We start from the raw sequence: 17419 nt of genomic DNA, 5'->3' as shown, positions 1-17419 counted from the left end.
TCAAGGGGGGAGGTCTCACCATTGTTGATCAGGGCAAAGTTGTTGTTGGCGGCAATGATGACGGTTGCAGTGGTGTGATTACTGTGAAAGATGGTCTTGTGCCGGTTGCCTGGAGCTGTTTGCGTGGACGAAGTTTGTCAGTTGCTCATTGAGTGTCTTCCTGATGACATTTGCTGGGGAGGGAAGCAAGGTGATGTTCCTGGAGATCCTGCGGTACTGCCGTCCGTTGTTTAAGAAGGGCCTAGGTCTCTGCATGCCTCCAGCTCCCATGGAATGTGGCAAACTCAAAGGAGACATTCATGCTGCGCTGGATGTGGGCTTCAAGGATGGGGAATGATGTGGTTGAGATGTTGTGTGGGAAGGGGCCTGATGGAGAGCCAGAGTGGATGGTGCACATGAGCCAGGTGGTGTATTTGCTGCTGATGGGAGTCCAGAACCTGAGGGGGGTTTGTCCTGCGGATAATAGTGCTGTCTGCCTCTGTGTGCCAAGGCTGTCATGTATGGCCATGAGCTTGCAGTGGTAGAAAGTTGCAAGGGATTTGATCTGCCTTGCAAGGGTGGGGTGTCTTTTGGATGGAGATCTGCTGTCAGTTCACTCACAATGCTGATGAGCTTCTTGATGTCGTGTGTTTTGGTGCCTCGGCCCTATCTGAAGGATCTCCTCCACTTGTCCTTGCTGATGATATGGTGATGGCTGTGTGTGGCGTTTTCCAGGGCTGTAAGGTAAATGATGGTTCTTTGTGTTGCAAGGCTTGCACAAGAGTCCGGCTAGATCTGTATGAGTCCAGTAGGTCTGCCTTGTCCCAGGTGGCTTAACTGTTGTTGTGCTTCACAGGAAAGTCCGTCAATGTGGCAAGATTGTTGGATCAGTTGCTGATCAAGTGTGTGAGGTTGCAGCGTGTGGCGGTGGTGTTGTTTCGAGTGTCCCACACAGCTTGTCTGTGGTGACTTACATCAAGCATCTTTGGGGGATTGGTAGCGGGGTGTGGGGCAGTGTGTTGCTTGTCGGAGACGTGGATGCAAATGTTGATGGACCAATGATGGATGGTGGTGTGGTTCTCCGCCAGCAAGAAGTTACTGGCCCCCAGCCACATGTAGCCTGTGGAGGTGAGAGCGTGCACGCAGATGTACGTGATGATGGCTTAGCGGAATTGTGGATGTAGGCCTGGAGATCTGTAGATGAGTGTTACTCTGAGGGTTGCCAGGGGGTTGGTGCAAAACCAGATTTGTGACTCTGAGGGTGTACTTGGGAATAAATTGCACTTCATCCTCCGGGATTGTTGGTGCCGTCCCTGCAGGTGATCTTGTATCCGTCTGAGATGGCAATGAAGAAGTTGTGTGCTGAGGATGCTTTTGTCCAGGATACTGTCATGAAGGTGATGTGTGGGGCTGTTGTGTTGAGGAGGTAACCGAGTCCAATGGTGTGCTGGTGGACGGAGCGGGTGTGGAGTAGGAGGCACATGACCTGGTTGTTCTGACAGGGTCTGGTAGGCGGGGCAGCGCTGTGTAGGCAGTTGGAGTTGCACACTCAGCATGCGAAGGTGTTGTGTGTGCGCTTGAGGGTTGCCTGATAGCAGGCGGTTGATTGTCTGGAGGACATTGCTTGGAGGGTGGCTGCAGCATGAGCCTGTTGTGTGACGTGGGTCATGCAAGGACCAGAGGGTCGTGCACTGTGCATGTTGCAGGCGCAGACGGTCCTGCCATTGGCATGGCGTTGGCGCAACAGTGGCACAGACAAGCTGCTGGCTGTATTTAGAATGGGTGGAGGGGGAAGGGAGGAGCATTTTGGAGGCATGTGGGTTGCAGAATCAGGGCACTCGGTGGGGCGGTGCCGCAGGTGAGGCAGCAGCAGGCTGAAGGGGTGAGAAACTAGGCAAAAAGTAGCACACAAAGAGAAGGAGGTCAGAAAGGCACAGTGCAACAGGTGTATATAAAGGAAGGAGTGTCAGGTTAGTCATGAGTCACTCCGAGAAAATGTATGAACAATCACCAAAAATGACGGCCACAGGATCAGGCAACAAAATGCGGAGCTGCGCACAGGAGACACACCATCAGCAGGCGTTCACGTCCCGTTGTGGGGAGCAACCTGCACAAATACATACACAACCAGGTACTTCATGCACAATAGATATTATTAGCCATGAAGAACTGCATGCATGTTGCTGAAGTACACATACCCCCATATGCTAAATCTTTGTCAATTATGCCATAGATGATGCATGCAAACTGGCAAGAGATCTGCAGTGATAGAGATGAGGCACTTTGGATTGTGGTGAACAACTTTTGTTCCACAAACTCACACAAAGGGAAATGCATCCATATGGTGAGTTGACATAACATGTGGGACATACGCTGGACCCCCCCCCTTCACAACACGGATGATGTAAATCCAAATGAACTGGCACACAAGTTAAGGGGATGAGCCAAACACATCCTGCTGCAAACGGAGAGGCTGCAATTCCCCATAGAACCTGTTGTTGTGATGTCCCACACTATGTCCACCCGTAGCATCCGCAATGTTTCAGAGGCAAGGTTTACACACATTGATGCCTTCATCAGACTCCACACTCCACTACAGATGACTGTCAAGAAGGGTGACTATCATGTCATGGGAGTGATGCTACATGTTATATGCTCCATGGTGAGAAGACATGTATGCATGGTACCACAACATGCACAGAAGCAGTCCCCACACATTCCCAACCCGTACCACCACCAAAAAGCCTTGCTGCAATCCTTACCCAAACTGACATTTCCACATGTCCGTGCATGGAACGCGGATTCAGCACACGTTGCAATCCTCATGAGGAATAGCAGGAGGACAACGATGACACAAGCAGACAACAGGCGCAAAAACCTGGGAATGACAGACACACAAGAAGTCACCTAAAACAATTCTCACCACACACATGGTCATTTACGAAACATGAACAATGTTGGACACATGCAAATTTCAAAGAAAGTCTCTCCGCAAAACTGTGTGGCATGACATCATCACTCGAGTGACACATCAGAACACACATCAAAGTCACTTTGCATTCAGTCAGCTGGACACACACATTGCAACACATGCCACTCAATGCTACAAGCTTGCACACTCATACCCAGTGACTCACCATTATGAGAAGAAGTTGCGTATGAGCTGACTCCGGATATCATCCTCCTCCTCCTCATCACTAGCCTCGTGACCAAGCCCTTGATCCTCCACGGGTGGATGTTCCTGCTCATCCGGATCCAGGATGAGTGGCACTGCTTTCTGAACTGCCATGTTGTGCAGCATTCAGCACACGAGGTAGATTTGGCAGACCTTCTCCGGTGCATATGGGAGGGACCCGCCTGTCTTGTCAAGGCACCGGAATCGGCTCTACAGGAGTCCAAACGTCCTCTCAATCACTCGCCTGGTCTGCCCGTGTGCATTGTTGTACCTGTGATTTGCAGCTGTTCTTGGGTTGCGGAGAGGTGTCAGCAGCCATGGCATGTTGGGATATCCAGAGTCCCCTACATGGAAACATCATGTAAATAAGTGGGTCAGGAGATGCCGTGAGAGCCAAAGATATCGCAACACACAGGACAAACAGAGTATACCCACCAACAAGACATGCTCATTTGTTGTGCAGCTGCAGCATCATTTGTGGCACCTGCTACGCCTCATGATGTAGGCATCGTGTGCTGATCCTGGAAAACCTGCACAGACATGGGAAATCAGCATGTTAGCAAGACACACCACAAGGGCATTTATTGAGTGGTAATGTTTTGGTTGCGATAGGCTTGCTCCTGTGCCTGTGGTGGTACCAAAGCCACATGTGTCCCATCAATGGACCCAGTGACATGGGGCATCCCTCCCAGGGCATAGAAATCACCCTTGACATCTGTCAACTCCTCAGGAGTAGGAAATTTGATGAATTCATCAAGGTGCTCCAACATGGCTGCCAAAACATCACGCAGGACACGGCTGAACATTGTCTGTGACATCTCACCAACATCAGCTATGGTCAATTGAAACATACCTGTGGCAAAAAAATGTAGGGCTGCCATCACCTTTATCTTGGGGGTCAGCGCAGTAGGATACCTGTGTCGCGGTTGGAGGTGTGGTGCCAGCTTGTTCGTCAAGTCCTCAATCAACTGTCGAGAGAATCTGTAACGGCGGATGCAGGCACGTTCCCTCATGGCAGCCAAGTCTGGCATTGGTCTTGGGACAGGCGGTGCCCTGCAGGACATTGTTTGGAAAAATGAAGATTGAGAGTCTGCCAACATCAATGTCAATGAACATAGCACATGCTAAACTGATACTACACATCAGGTAACTATGGAGTCGGGTGTGTGCAATACTTCCAGGACACATATGCCAGCTTGCTGGCACTCCTACGAAAAGCCACATACACCTGTTGATTGTCAAGTCTACATGACATGCCCTGAAATGAGCTCGGGGCCAGTCTGAGTGAACAGCCAGAGATATCACCGGAGTGACACACATCCACATAGCTGCATTGGAAGGATGTCATCTCATCCAGACAGCTGACTGCAAGGCACATGCACAGGTCACATGGAATGTCAAATGTACATATCAAACACATTGCGATGAAGGGGTACACGTGACAACAGAAAAACACAGCCATTGAGACAACGCAGACATGTATGCCTGGGAAAATATGATGTCCGATGCACACAGACCCTACAGCCGTGGGAATCCACATGTGGGATGGTGTGCGTAGATGTGTGCCATGCCCATCGCCACACAGACCCATGTTGGATGCACCAACAGCAGATGCAGTTGATGGAAGACTGACAGCAAGCTCATGGGAACACATGACACACACCTGACATAGTCACATAGGGGCACGCTGATTGTGACATGTCAGTTGATAGAGTGGCCCTGTCCCTGGCATCAGGAGGCAGGTGCGGGTGTTGATGACTGTGCCATCCCACTGCTGCTGTGCATGACACAGTTGGACTACAGACACACATGTGGCAAGTGTCAAGGTGATGTGTGCCACATAGTGCCCCATCACACATGACATGTGTCCACAGGTCATCACTCATCAATTGTGCAACTAGATGAGATGACCTGTGCAATATCACTGGCTGCCACACCTAGGGCCTGCACATGAAAGTATGCAATGACAAGTACTTGATGGACATCCTTGTGCGACTCGTAGCCCTCCATTCCTGGCATGTGTATGCCTGTATTACCATTGTAAGCGTGTGAAACGCACCGTACAACTAGTGCCATAGGGGTACATGTGAAATGCACTGTACAACTAGTGCGTACCTGTACGTGTGAAACGCACTGTACAACTAGTGCCGTAGGGGTATGTGTGAAACGCACTGTACAACTAGTGCATACCTGAACGTGTGAAGCGCACTGTACAACTAGTGCGTACCTGTATGTGTGAAACACACCGTACAACTAGTGTGTACCTGTACGTGTGAAACGCACTGTACAACTAGTGCCGTAGGGGTACGTGTGAAACGCACTGTACAACTAGTGCGTACCTGTACATGTGAAACGCACTGTACAACTAGTGCCGTAGGGGTACATGTGAAACGCACCGTACAACTAGTGCCTACCTGTATGTGTGAAACGCACCGTACAACTAGTGCGTACCTGTACGTGTGAAACACACTGTACAACTAGTGCCATGGGGGTACGTGTGAAACGCACTGTACAACTAGTGCTTACCTGTACATGTGAAATGCACCGTACAACTAGTGCGTACCTGTAAGTGTGAAACGCACTGTACAGCTAGTGCGTACCTGTACGTGTGAAACGCACCGTACAACTAGTGCGTACCTGTACGTGTGAAACGCAGCGTACAACTAGCGCATACCTGTATGTGTGAAACGCACTGTACAACTAGTGCCGTAGGGGTACGTGTGAAATGCAGCGTACAACTAGTGCTGTAAGGGTACGTGTGAAATGCACCATACAACTAGTGCGTACCTGTACGTGTGAAACACACTGTACAACTAGTGCGTACCTGTACGTGTGAAACGCACTGTACAACTAGTGCGTACCTGTACGTGTGAAACGCACTGTACAACTAGTGCCATAGGGGTACGTGTGAAACGCACCGTACAACTAGTGCGTGCCTGTACGTGTGAAACGCACTGTACAACTAGTGCGTACCAGTACATGTGAAACGCACTGTACAACTAGTGCGTACCTGTACGTGTGAAACGCACTGTACAACTAGTGCCGTAGGGGTACGTGTGAAATGCACCGTACAACTAGTGCGTACCTGTACGTGTGAAACGCACTGTACCACTAGTGCGTACCTGTACGAGTGAAACGCACTGTACAACTAGTGCGTACCTGTACGTGTGAAACGCACCGTACAACTAGTGGCGTAGGGGTACGTGTGAAACGCACTGTACAACTAGTGCGTACCTGTACGTGTGAAACGCACTGTACAACTAGTGCCGTAGGGGTACGTGTGAAACACACCGTACACCCGCAATCATTGCGTGTGTATGCTTCGTTTCACTATTGTACTGGTGCCGTAGGGGTACGTGTGAAACACACCATACCTGTGTGTGGATTTCAAAATTACATAGGGGACACATAAGGGACAAGTATTAGGCCCTAAATGCATGCTGGTTGTCATGGATACAGAGTTTTCAGTTGAAATGTGTCCATCAGGTGTCCTGGAACAGTCAGTTGGCCACAAAATACAACGTTGCAAAGTGGTTGTTGACTTGACATGATGCTCAAAATTTGAACGATGCGAATGCGTGTCATTGGTGTATGTTTAAAGGGATTGGAGGAAACGTACGATGCTAATGAGCCTGACCAATCACTATGTACTCCTCAAAATGAATACCCCTCAGCAAGAGAGATATAAGGCAGCCTGAACCCATGAGAGGGCACTTGCCTGCACAACTTTTGAGTCGACCACACTGCTGCTGTCTCTGCTTCCTCTGGACCATGTCACGTACTGTGGAGAGGGCCCAGCCATTCACCATGGAGGAGAATGAGGCGTTGCTGGCCTGCCTCCTCCCACAGTACACCAAGCTGTATGGGAGACCAGGGGAGCAGGTGAGTGCTGACTCCATTACCTTTGCCTATGCACCTGTTGTGTGACTGTCAATATTGTGTCCAGGTGGGACAGACATGCAATGTTGTTTAGAGTGGGTCCCAGGGGGGGGACATGCTGATGTCTCTCATGCAGAGCATGATGTAGTTCCTGTGTGCACTCCTCACTTGCATTGTGCTTACTGTGACTTTCACTGCATAGTGCATGACACATTCAGCCTGGCAAATCCTTGGTGGCTTTTTTTCCTATTGTCCTGAGGTGATTCAGTGGTCCCCCCGGTGTGACAGGTGACTGTACCCACAGATGTGTATGAGTTGAGTGGACCTGTGGTGAGAGTGTCCAAATGATGTGTACGTCCTCATGGACATTGATGTGTGTGAATGTTCCTTGTCATGTGGGTGAGTGTCTATGTGAAGTGTTGCACCACAGCTGCATGGAGGAGGCAACAGATCTACCCATCTGATGTGACAAGTAAGCCGTGCTGTGTGTCTGACTTGCAGAGCTAGCACGACACCTGTGACACCCCCCGGGAAAGTGGCACATGTGCAGAGTGAGGTTTGTATCCACTGTTGCCAATGGCAGGTGATTGGTCTGTGCCTGTGTGTGTCTGTCTAGTCTGCTGAGGGTGCGTCAGTGGAGTGGGACATGTGACTGCTAGGCACGTGCTGGCCATCAGCCTGCTGTTGCATGTGCTGCACAGTTTGTGGCATGATCAGTGAGTGTGTTGCACCCCTCATGCCACCTGTTGACTTTCAATACCATGTAGTGCAGTGGGGCTTGCACACAGGCCAATTTCTTATTGTGAATGATGCAATTCCTGTCTGCATCCTATGCCCTGTTCAACATTTCAAAGATGTTCAAATGTGTGTCTCTGGGACATGGAGCAGGTGTATTAATGTTGTGTCACTTTGTCATCCTGACAGGTAACTGCCTACGAGAAGGGGGGGATCTGGCGGGACATCGTCAGGGCCGTGAGATCTGTGGGGAGCGTAGTCGGCAGCTGCCACAGGTCCGCAAAAGGTGGCAGGACATCCGGTGCTGGACCCGGCGGATCGCCCGGGTCCAGCTGGGGCTCAACCCTCTTCGCCCCCACGGCGGGCGCCGACGCCTGACCCCCCACATGAGCCGTGTCCTGGCGGTGGTCTTCCCTGACCTCGATAGGCAGTTACAGGAGAGACTGCAGCAAGGAGGGGGTAGGTACATGGCTGTTTGTTGTGTTATGTGTCACCAGCTTTTGGAAGTGCTCTGTAGCCTGGATACACTCCCAGAGTTTCTATGTGCAGTGCATTTTCTGTTCCCCAATGTCACCTGGTGCTCTTTTTCATCCCTTCCCCTCCTTGACATGTGTCCCCTGGTCTGTGTGTAATCACATTTGCACATGATCATCTAGGGTGCCAGTAAATCTAAGTGCACATTGCTTTCTGCATCATGTGGGAGGGTGGTCTGTGACTTGTGTTGGCACCTTGCCTGTGCCATGACCTGTTCACTATGTTGGGGGTCCATATTTGTTGGCACTGACGATGATTCTCAACATAGGAGTGTGAGGTTTCAACTGAACACCCTTGCACCATGCATGACCAATGTTGTGGCCTCAGACATGATGTGCATGAGTGGGAGATATGCATAGTGCCATGACGGTTGATCATGGAACAGTCAGCTCATTCCAGGAACACGGAGCAGTGTGCCCACTACAGTCCCCCGAGACACCCTGGTCTCCTAATCATGTGTGTCATCCAACACTGTGCACATTCTCTGTGGGTTCAGCATAGGTCTGCCTCTGTGGCATTGTTCCCTGGCCTAGTTTGAATTTTTCAAATGTGTGCTACATGTGTCCACTGGACAGGGATACACAATTTTGCTTGTGCATACTCACACTGGGCAGTGGCTGTGTGGCTATTCACAACAATCTGCTGATGGTTGTTTGTCACAAATATGTGTTGCCAGCCCCACGAGGTGATGTTGTGTAAATGTAGCAATTTTTGCTGCACAGTTTTTGTAACCCTGAATAAGGAGTGTCACTTCTTGATCTGTATCAATCACATTGACTCAGGTATGGGCGGTTGTGCGGGAGAGGCCTACATGGGCAAACCTGATTTTTCCTTGCCAGGTCTGACCTGTGTGTGAGAATTGGCTGTACAAAGAATCACCGTGCAGTGCCCCTGTGATGCTGACCAGTGCTTAATGTTTGTGCTTTGCAGCCTGTGTCAGTTTTTTAAAAACATGATTCCTGCTCATACCATTTTGGCACCTGTGTGTGGTTCAGATGCAACGTAGTTTGGACTTTGTGTGCTGACATCTGTGTGGACATTCTGGCTTGCCATGAGGGTGTCTCCACAGTACAGCTATGCTTTTTTACAACCCAATTGCAGGCCCATTAGCTTATGCATTGTCCTGGGTGTGGACATGTGTGCCACTCCAGATGACAGGCAGTAGGTCATATGTGTAGCCAACTGTGTAATCAGGTGACGGATGGCCATGTGACAACTGACATAATTCAAGTTGTTACTCTAAAAAAATTGTACCTTGGCACTCACAGCACTTGTCAGCAGTTCTTCATTTTTTAAATGTGGTAATTTGATGATTTGTGTTAAGAACACTGATGTGCCTGCATGAAAGATGTCTCCCAAGGAAGTGCACACCAACCGACATTTCCACTTTCATGGAACACGCTGGCACCTTTTCAAAGAAGCCACTGTTAGTATTAAATGGTGTTGCAGATTCTCCATATACATGTACCCACAGTGGTCTTGATTTTGTGAGACTCCTTTGTTGTTGGTGATACAAACTAATGAGTCTCAAGACATCAAGACCTCCGTGGGCCCATGTATATGTACTTTCGGCAACACCATTTATTTCTAACAGTGGCTTCTTAGAAAAGGTGCCAGCTTCTTCAATGACAGTGTAAATGTAGTTTTGTGTGCACTGCCTTGTGTTCTTTTCACAAAATGGTGAATTGGCACATTCAAAACATGTCGATTGTGTAAAGTATTGTGAGTTCCGAGGTACCAAAATGTTTTCGTTTTGTTTTCCAAAGTACTTACAGGTCTCTAAGTGTGGTGACACCTTGAGTATTGAGGTGTGTTAGTTTACCTTGGGTGCACCACTACTGTTTCTTTCAGGGTAAACAAGAGGTGGCATGACTTCATTGTATTGCTGTGCTCACCGGTTCACAGACACTAGCTTCTCAGTGTATTTCTCATTCAAGTTGTGGCCTGGTGTGTTATTTTTTTCCTGGTGTCCAAGTGGCATAGTGGGTCTACCAACTGGGCAGTACAGGGCTTACATATGTGCGGAGTAATCTAGCTGTTACTCATGATGCATTGCTTGATATGCACTGTGACCAATTGTTTTTGTGCTCATGTGTCAGATGTATACAGGTGACTGATGCATTTCGGTTTCTTCTCCTTGCCCACAGCATCATCATCCGCAACAGAGGGAGACACCTGCTCGGACCTGGAGGAGGGACCCAGCGACAGTGCCACCAGTGCCGTAGAGTCAGAAGGAGCCAGTGGCACGGAGGGCGAGGGGAGTCAGTCGGAGGACCTGCCTGGAGACGATACCAGCTACGACGCCGACGGGTCCGACACTGACCTCCCCGAGGAGGTGGAGGTTGCAACACCACCTGGCAGCATCCCCACATCTGTCCCCGCCTCCTCCGTTACCATCTCCGCCCTCCCAGGTGCTCCCGTCCCTTCTGTCTGTGCAGAGGCCCACCATGTCTCCTTCGGCCCAGGCACCGCACCCCCTGCCCCTGTCACCCCTGCTGCCCTCAGTGAAGAGTCTGTGGACATACTGCTGCTGTTGCAGGTTGGGCAGGCATCGGTGCTGAATGTCCTCCATGGAAACACTAAACTGCTCACACAGATGGTGTCGTTCATGGAGGGCATGTCAGCAACGATGCCTGACCAACGCAGGATTCTGCGGTCCATGGACTCTTCCCTGACGGCAGCGCTCCGTCTCCCCCCCTACCCCGGACCCATCCAAACTTCCCTCTCCCATGCCTGTCCAATGCACACCCAGACTGTCACTGGCATGCACCCCACCAGACACAGCCAGCACACCCCCAAGTAAGGCAAAGCGCACACCTCCTGGCACGCACACTCAGGGGGATGTAGGTATACCCACAGGGTCTGGGGACAGACGACATACACGCAGCCACAGTCGCAGTCCGCAGTCCTCACAACCCTGTCCCTCCAAAACCACTCCCCTTGGCTCCCCTGCCAAACGCTCACCCAAGCAGCTCTTTATGGGTGAGCTGGACCTCGCCCCCACTGAGCCACCACCCCACAAGCGGGCGAGGAAGTCCCCGGGCACGGGAGTTGAGTCCCCCACCATGTCCACCCCCACCCCCAAGAGCGCTGCATCCCATCCCTCGCCCACCACACCCTCCTTTGACCCTGGGGAATCCTCAGGTGCAGGGGTTAGGATGGACGTCCTGGCAGCGGTGTGCAGCGCCGAGCTCGCCTCCACCTTCAGCAGTGCCCCACCCCCTGTGGTGGAGACGTCCACCCCTGCACCCACCACACATACCCTTCCCCCTCCTGTCCCTGCGGTGCCTGGTACTGCCACAGATGATGGCCCCCCCGGTAGACAAACCTTGAGGTTCCTTTGTGCAGGCAAGCTAGGGGTAGACGCGGTCCCCTACGTCCCCCCTTGGACTTGAAATATGGACTGGCCATTGGCCTCTGTACATAGTCTATTTTTTTTATTTTTTTGGGGCTGAATAAAGCCTTTTGTTTTACTTTCAACACTATTGCATTTCAGGTACTTGTTGGTGATGATGCTCCTGGAGTTGGTGTTACGGTAATGTGTTAGGGCTCTGCGAAATATTTATGGTTATGAGGTGGACCATGGTATCTGTGTGCCATCACAATGTGTCTACAAAGAATCATTGGTAGTGTATGTTCATTTTGTTTTGATACATTGTCCCAAGGAGTGTTCCTTCCTCTGTGGCACCTGACATCTTTCCTGCAAACAGTTGCACAATTGTTGTGCTGACCTGTGTCAACATTTCCTTTGTTGGTGACGGATCCCTTCAACAATGGCCATGCCTGCTCACCGATGTCTCCTGCTGAATCGTCTGTGCCATCCTTGCTAGTCACTGTACTTGTGTTTTGAGTATGTAGGAATGCCTTCAGGGACAAATTCCCCCTTTTCAGCACTATGCATGTGTATAATCACGGCCTACCACACAAATGGTACTTGTTATGCAGGGTATTTGGGCACCTGACTCACAATTGTTTGCATTGTATCTAGGGGAATTCCACCCTATTCCTTCCATGAGAGACAACATCTTGGTAGCTGGACCAGCAACTGGACATTCCTATCACTCCTGGCATGTGCGTGACAGTGTGTGTTCCCTTTGGCTATCTTAGTTTTGTAGGCAGTTACATGACTATACAGTCTTGTGGCATGATATCAGGGTGTGTATTGTGCTGCATCCGCCATGGGTGGGTATGCATGTGTTAAATGTCCTCACACCCACATGTGGTGTGTCATGCAGTGTGTGAAAGACATCCATCCTCCTGGGAGTGGGACACTGCTGTCAGTGATGTGTTGTTATAGCACTATCATCATAGTCCAAAGTTAGGGATGCGTCCATACCACCATGTAGGTGTGGTCATCTGATAATGATGTACACCCCCCCATATCTCTGTCCACTGCTGGGAGTCCTCTGCACCCACCCCCATGTCTCTGTCCACTGCTGGGAGTCGTCTGCACCCACCCCCATGTCTCTGTCCACTGCTAGGAGTCCTCTGCACCCACCCCTCATATTGCAGGCCACTGCTGGTAGTCATATGCAACCACCCCCATATCTATGTCCACTGCTGGGAATCCTTTGCACCCACCCCCATGTCTCTGGCCACTGCTGGGAGTCCTCTGCACCCACCCCCATGTCTCTGTCCACTGCTGGGAGTCCTCTGCACCCACCCCTCATATTGCAGGCCCTTGCTGGTAGTCATATGCACCCACCCCCATATCTCTGTCCACTGCTGGGAGTCCTCTGCACCCACCCCTCATATTGCAGGCCACTGCTGGTAGTCATATGCACCCACCCCCATATCTCTGTCCACTGCTGGGAGTCCTCTGCACCCACCCCTATGTCTCTGTCCACTGCTGGGAGTCCTCTGCACCCACCCCTCATATTGCAGGCCACTGCTGGTAGTCATATGCACCCACCCCCATATCTCTGTCCACTGCTGGGAGTCCTCTGCACCCACCCCTCAAATTGCAGGCCACTGCTGGTAGTCATATGCAACCACCTCCATATCTCTGTCCACTGCTGGGAGTCCTCTGCACCCACCCCCCTGTCTCTGTCCACTCCTGGGAGTCCTCTGCACCCTCCCCTCATATTGCAGGCCACTGCTGGTAGTCATATGCACCCACCCCCATATCTCTGTCCACTGCTGGGAGTCCTCTGCACCCACCCCCATGTCTCTGTCCACTGCTGGATGTCCTCTGCACCCACCCCTCATATTGCAGGCCACTGCTGGTAGTCATATGCACCCACCCCCATGTTTCTGTCCACTGCTGGGAGTCCTCTGCACCCACCCCCATGTCTCTGTCCACTGCTGGGAGTCCTCTGCACCCATCCCTCATATTGCAGGCCACTGCTGGTAGTCATATGCACCCACCCCCATATCTCTGTCCACTGCTGGGAGTCCTCTGCACCCACCCCTATATGTGTGGCCACTGCTGGTATTGATCTCAAGCCACCCCCATATGGCTGGCCACTGCTGGGAATCCTCTGCACCCACCCACCCACCCCCTTGGAGCAGTACACTGCTGTCCAGGACCTACACACACACCAATATGAAGGTAACATGCAGGGCCAGTCCGTAAGCCCACATTCCTGGCGTGTGTACGCCTCGTAGCCCAAATGTACTGGTGCTGTAACGGGGTATGTGTGCAACGCACTGTACCCCCGCATTCATTGCGTGTGTATGGTCCGTATCACTGTTATACTGGTGCCGTAGGGGTACGTGTGAAACGCACCATACCCACGCATTCATTGCGTGTGTACGGTCCGTATCACTGTTCTACTGGTGCCGTAGGTGTACGTGTGAAACGCACCACACCCACGCATTCATTGCGTGTGTACGGTCCGTATCACTGTTCTACTGGTTCCGTAGGAGTATGTGTGCAACGCACCGTACCCATGCATTCATTGCGTGTGTACGGTCCGTATCACTGTTCTACTGGTGCCGTAGGAGTAAGTGTGAAACGCACCGTACCCACGCATTCATTGCGTGTGTACGGTCCGTATCACTGTTCTACTTGTGCCGTAGGGGTACGTGTGAAACGCACCATACCCACGCATTCATTGCGTGAGTACGGTCTGTATCACTGTTCTACTGGTGCCGTAGGGGTACGTGTGAAACTCACCGTACCCACGCATTCATTGCGTGTGTATGGTCCGTATCACTGTTCTACTGGTGCCGTAGGAGTATGTGTGAAACGCACCGTACCCACGCATTCATTGCGTGTGTACGGTCCGTATCACTATTCTAATGGTGCTGTAGGGGTACATGTGCTCACTATTCTAATGGTGCTGTAGGGGTACGTGTGCAACGCACCATACCCACGCATTCATTGCGTGTGTACGGTCCGTATCACTATTCTAATGGTGCCGTAGGGGTACGTGTGCTCACGATTCTAATGGTGCCGTAGAGGTACGTGTGCAACGCACCGTACACGTCCACTTCCGTTGTTGCGGTACGCAGGGGTTGCTGGACATGCCACCCCAAGTGACCAGACCCTGGTGGTAATGTATGGGCTCCATATTATAGGTTCGGCTTTGGGTATGGGGTATGTTTCCTACCCCTCACCCCCACCCTGGCCCCTGGGTGTTGTTCTCACCTTCTGCGGCGTGTGCGTCGGGTCCGGTGCACCAGGTCGTAGGCCAAGAGGACCGGGATGACACGCACGATGGGGTTCATGGTGTGTACGTCGTGTATCGGGGCTCCGTTGCATAACGGTTCGCGTAGGACTCTGCTTTTCTGGCTGTGTTTGGCTCCCGTAAGAAAAGAGCCGTACGGAGTGCCGTAGGGATGAATCGTACATGCTGGGCCAGAAACCGCTGCTTAAATACATCCGGACGTCGCGTACAAGCTGTTCCGGATCAGAATCGTTGTTTTTTTTTACCCGTATGGTCTTTTGTACGATTCGTACGGAAAAAGGCTTTCTGTACGAATCATACTTCCTAGGTTGTAAGAAAGGTTTACCGGGTACGAGTCGTACGGAGAAAACGCTCCGTACAACGATTCGTACAGCCTTTTTCCAGGATCGGAATCGGCCCCTTTGTGTGATTTTTTTGTGTCAATGTGTGGGTCTGGTCTAGGACAATATCCTTTGTGGGCTCAGTCAGATCACAAACCCCACAGGAGCCACATGGATACTGTCCTGTGACAGGGTAGATCCCAGAAGGAGCATTGTTCAGATCTAGGTGTCCTTCATATTCTTGTATGGACGGTCATGTCTTTCAGGTTGTCTGTTTGTTTGATCGCAAATTGTGGGTGGTAAACTCGAGTGAACCTGATTGTAGGATAGACCAGTACCGACGTATGATTTTCTATATCTGTTTTAATTAGGAGTAAAAGTAGTAACACAGGTGATGGTGTTGTCCTGTGTTCTGCTATGGGGCTCGAATATTGCTGTGCATTGGAGACAATTCAGAACATGCTGTAAGTGCAATTTTGGACTCTTAAGTCTGAGTCATAGTGAGCAGGGGGTTTATCAGGCGAGTTAATCATATGGGATCCCTCATTGATTTTTGGAATTTACCCTATCCTATTAGCTTCATCATAGACCTCCAGGAGTAGAGGAGAAACCATCTTTCAATATTCTATATAAAATTTGGCTGGGAGGCCATACATTATAACTGGCAGATGTTACAATTAAAGATCTTACATAGATTCTGCCATAACAGATCAAAATGGTTTGAAATTGGATTAGGTGCGACACCGACATGCATTAAATGAGAACATAATCTTGAATTCCTATTGCTTTAACTTCAACAATGTCCCTTGCACCTGTACATCACAACATGCTCTGATATATTTATATATAATCAAATATGAATGCTGTTTTCTTATTACTTTGGAGTGCTTTTTAGTCTCAATATTCTTGCTATGTTTCATGGCTAATATGACTAGAAGCCATTTTGTTTGAGCTAGCATATGTGCACCTTTCCTGTATCTCATAGTTAAGCAAAGCCTCATTTTCAATATTCAAAACCTGAAGCTAGTTTTTAAGGAATGAATAAAGTCAGCAGTGGTTTCAAGTATTGTATCACGGTTTCAAGGATGTCTTGAATTAAGAAGATCCTGCTGCCTGCTTGTTAGGTATGTTTTTTTAAAAAAATAACTAGTTTCTGTCACAATAGACTTGCGCAGAGGTAAAAATGTATATGCATCATTCAAAGTTGCATGTGTGTTTGACTACATGCTCTCTATCTGGCCAGTTTAGGCAAGAGACCTGGTCGGTTGAAATGACAATTGTATCTTGATTTCTTGTTTTGCTGCTCACTGTTTGTACCTTAAATACATACTAGACTTTGGTTAGTCGAATTTAAATTACATCGGAATAATTCATTTAACTTTGGGAATTTTGCTCTACGCTTGTTATCTGAAATTCCAAAAATTATACCGTTTTGTCACTTTGCGTAATTATGTGCCATTCACTGCAATAGCTTTTTACAATGCGCAATTTACAGTAAAAGTTTACAAAAATTGACACAAGGAAGCGTTTCATGCTAAATATAGTGCAAAGTGACATCAGCCCTGAATGCGGACATACAGATAATACTCATAAATGCCCTTTGTGAATTCCCAAAGTCATAAACTGAGATGTTTGGTCAAAGTTTAGACCAAATGTCTAAGTTTACCTTTGTGAGTCAGGCCAATGCTGTGTAAACCTGCATGGTGAAGAAGAAAATTAACCCAAACACCTGAAGGTGTGTTTTACCATTTGATTGGTGCTAGACAGATGGGATAATACTGAGGTAGTTCACTGATTCTAGATGTTTACAAATCAAGATTTGTTTGGGATTCATTAGTGCATGATTATTAAAAAACAAATCTACGAAAGCTAGGGGTTATTTTCATGAATAAAAAAAATTATGGGCCCGATTCCGATGCGGTTTGGACATCATTCTGACTGAATCAATTGTAGGTGAGTCCACTTAACACTATCCTCATGACTAGTTTGAGTCCTGTTTTTAAGCTTTGCACTAATAATTCTCTGTAAGCCTTTTAAGAAACATTGGCACTTGAGTTTTGCAATAATGTGAAGCATGAATGTTCTTCCCAAGGGTCATCATTATTAACACCAAATAATTGCAGTGCTGAGAGAGTCATGTCTGTTACTATGTCTACACCGACTAA

The 17419-nt window shown here is 49.6% G+C and overlaps 1 protein-coding gene across 3 annotated transcripts in view; it reads left to right on the top strand.

The window, feature by feature from the left end:
• The window catches only part of PLCZ1 (phospholipase C zeta 1), a 1132435-nt gene that overhangs the window by 556020 nt on the left and 558996 nt on the right, over positions 1-17419 (top strand). The gene's annotated exons all lie outside the window — the stretch shown is intronic.

This window comes from Triturus cristatus, chromosome 4_1 (assembly GCF_964204655.1).
Source record: "Triturus cristatus chromosome 4_1, aTriCri1.1, whole genome shotgun sequence".
Taxonomy (NCBI): domain Eukaryota; kingdom Metazoa; phylum Chordata; class Amphibia; order Caudata; family Salamandridae; genus Triturus; species Triturus cristatus.
Note: the sequence above shows the minus strand (reverse complement) of the source record. Positions and strands in the feature narration are given on the sequence as shown.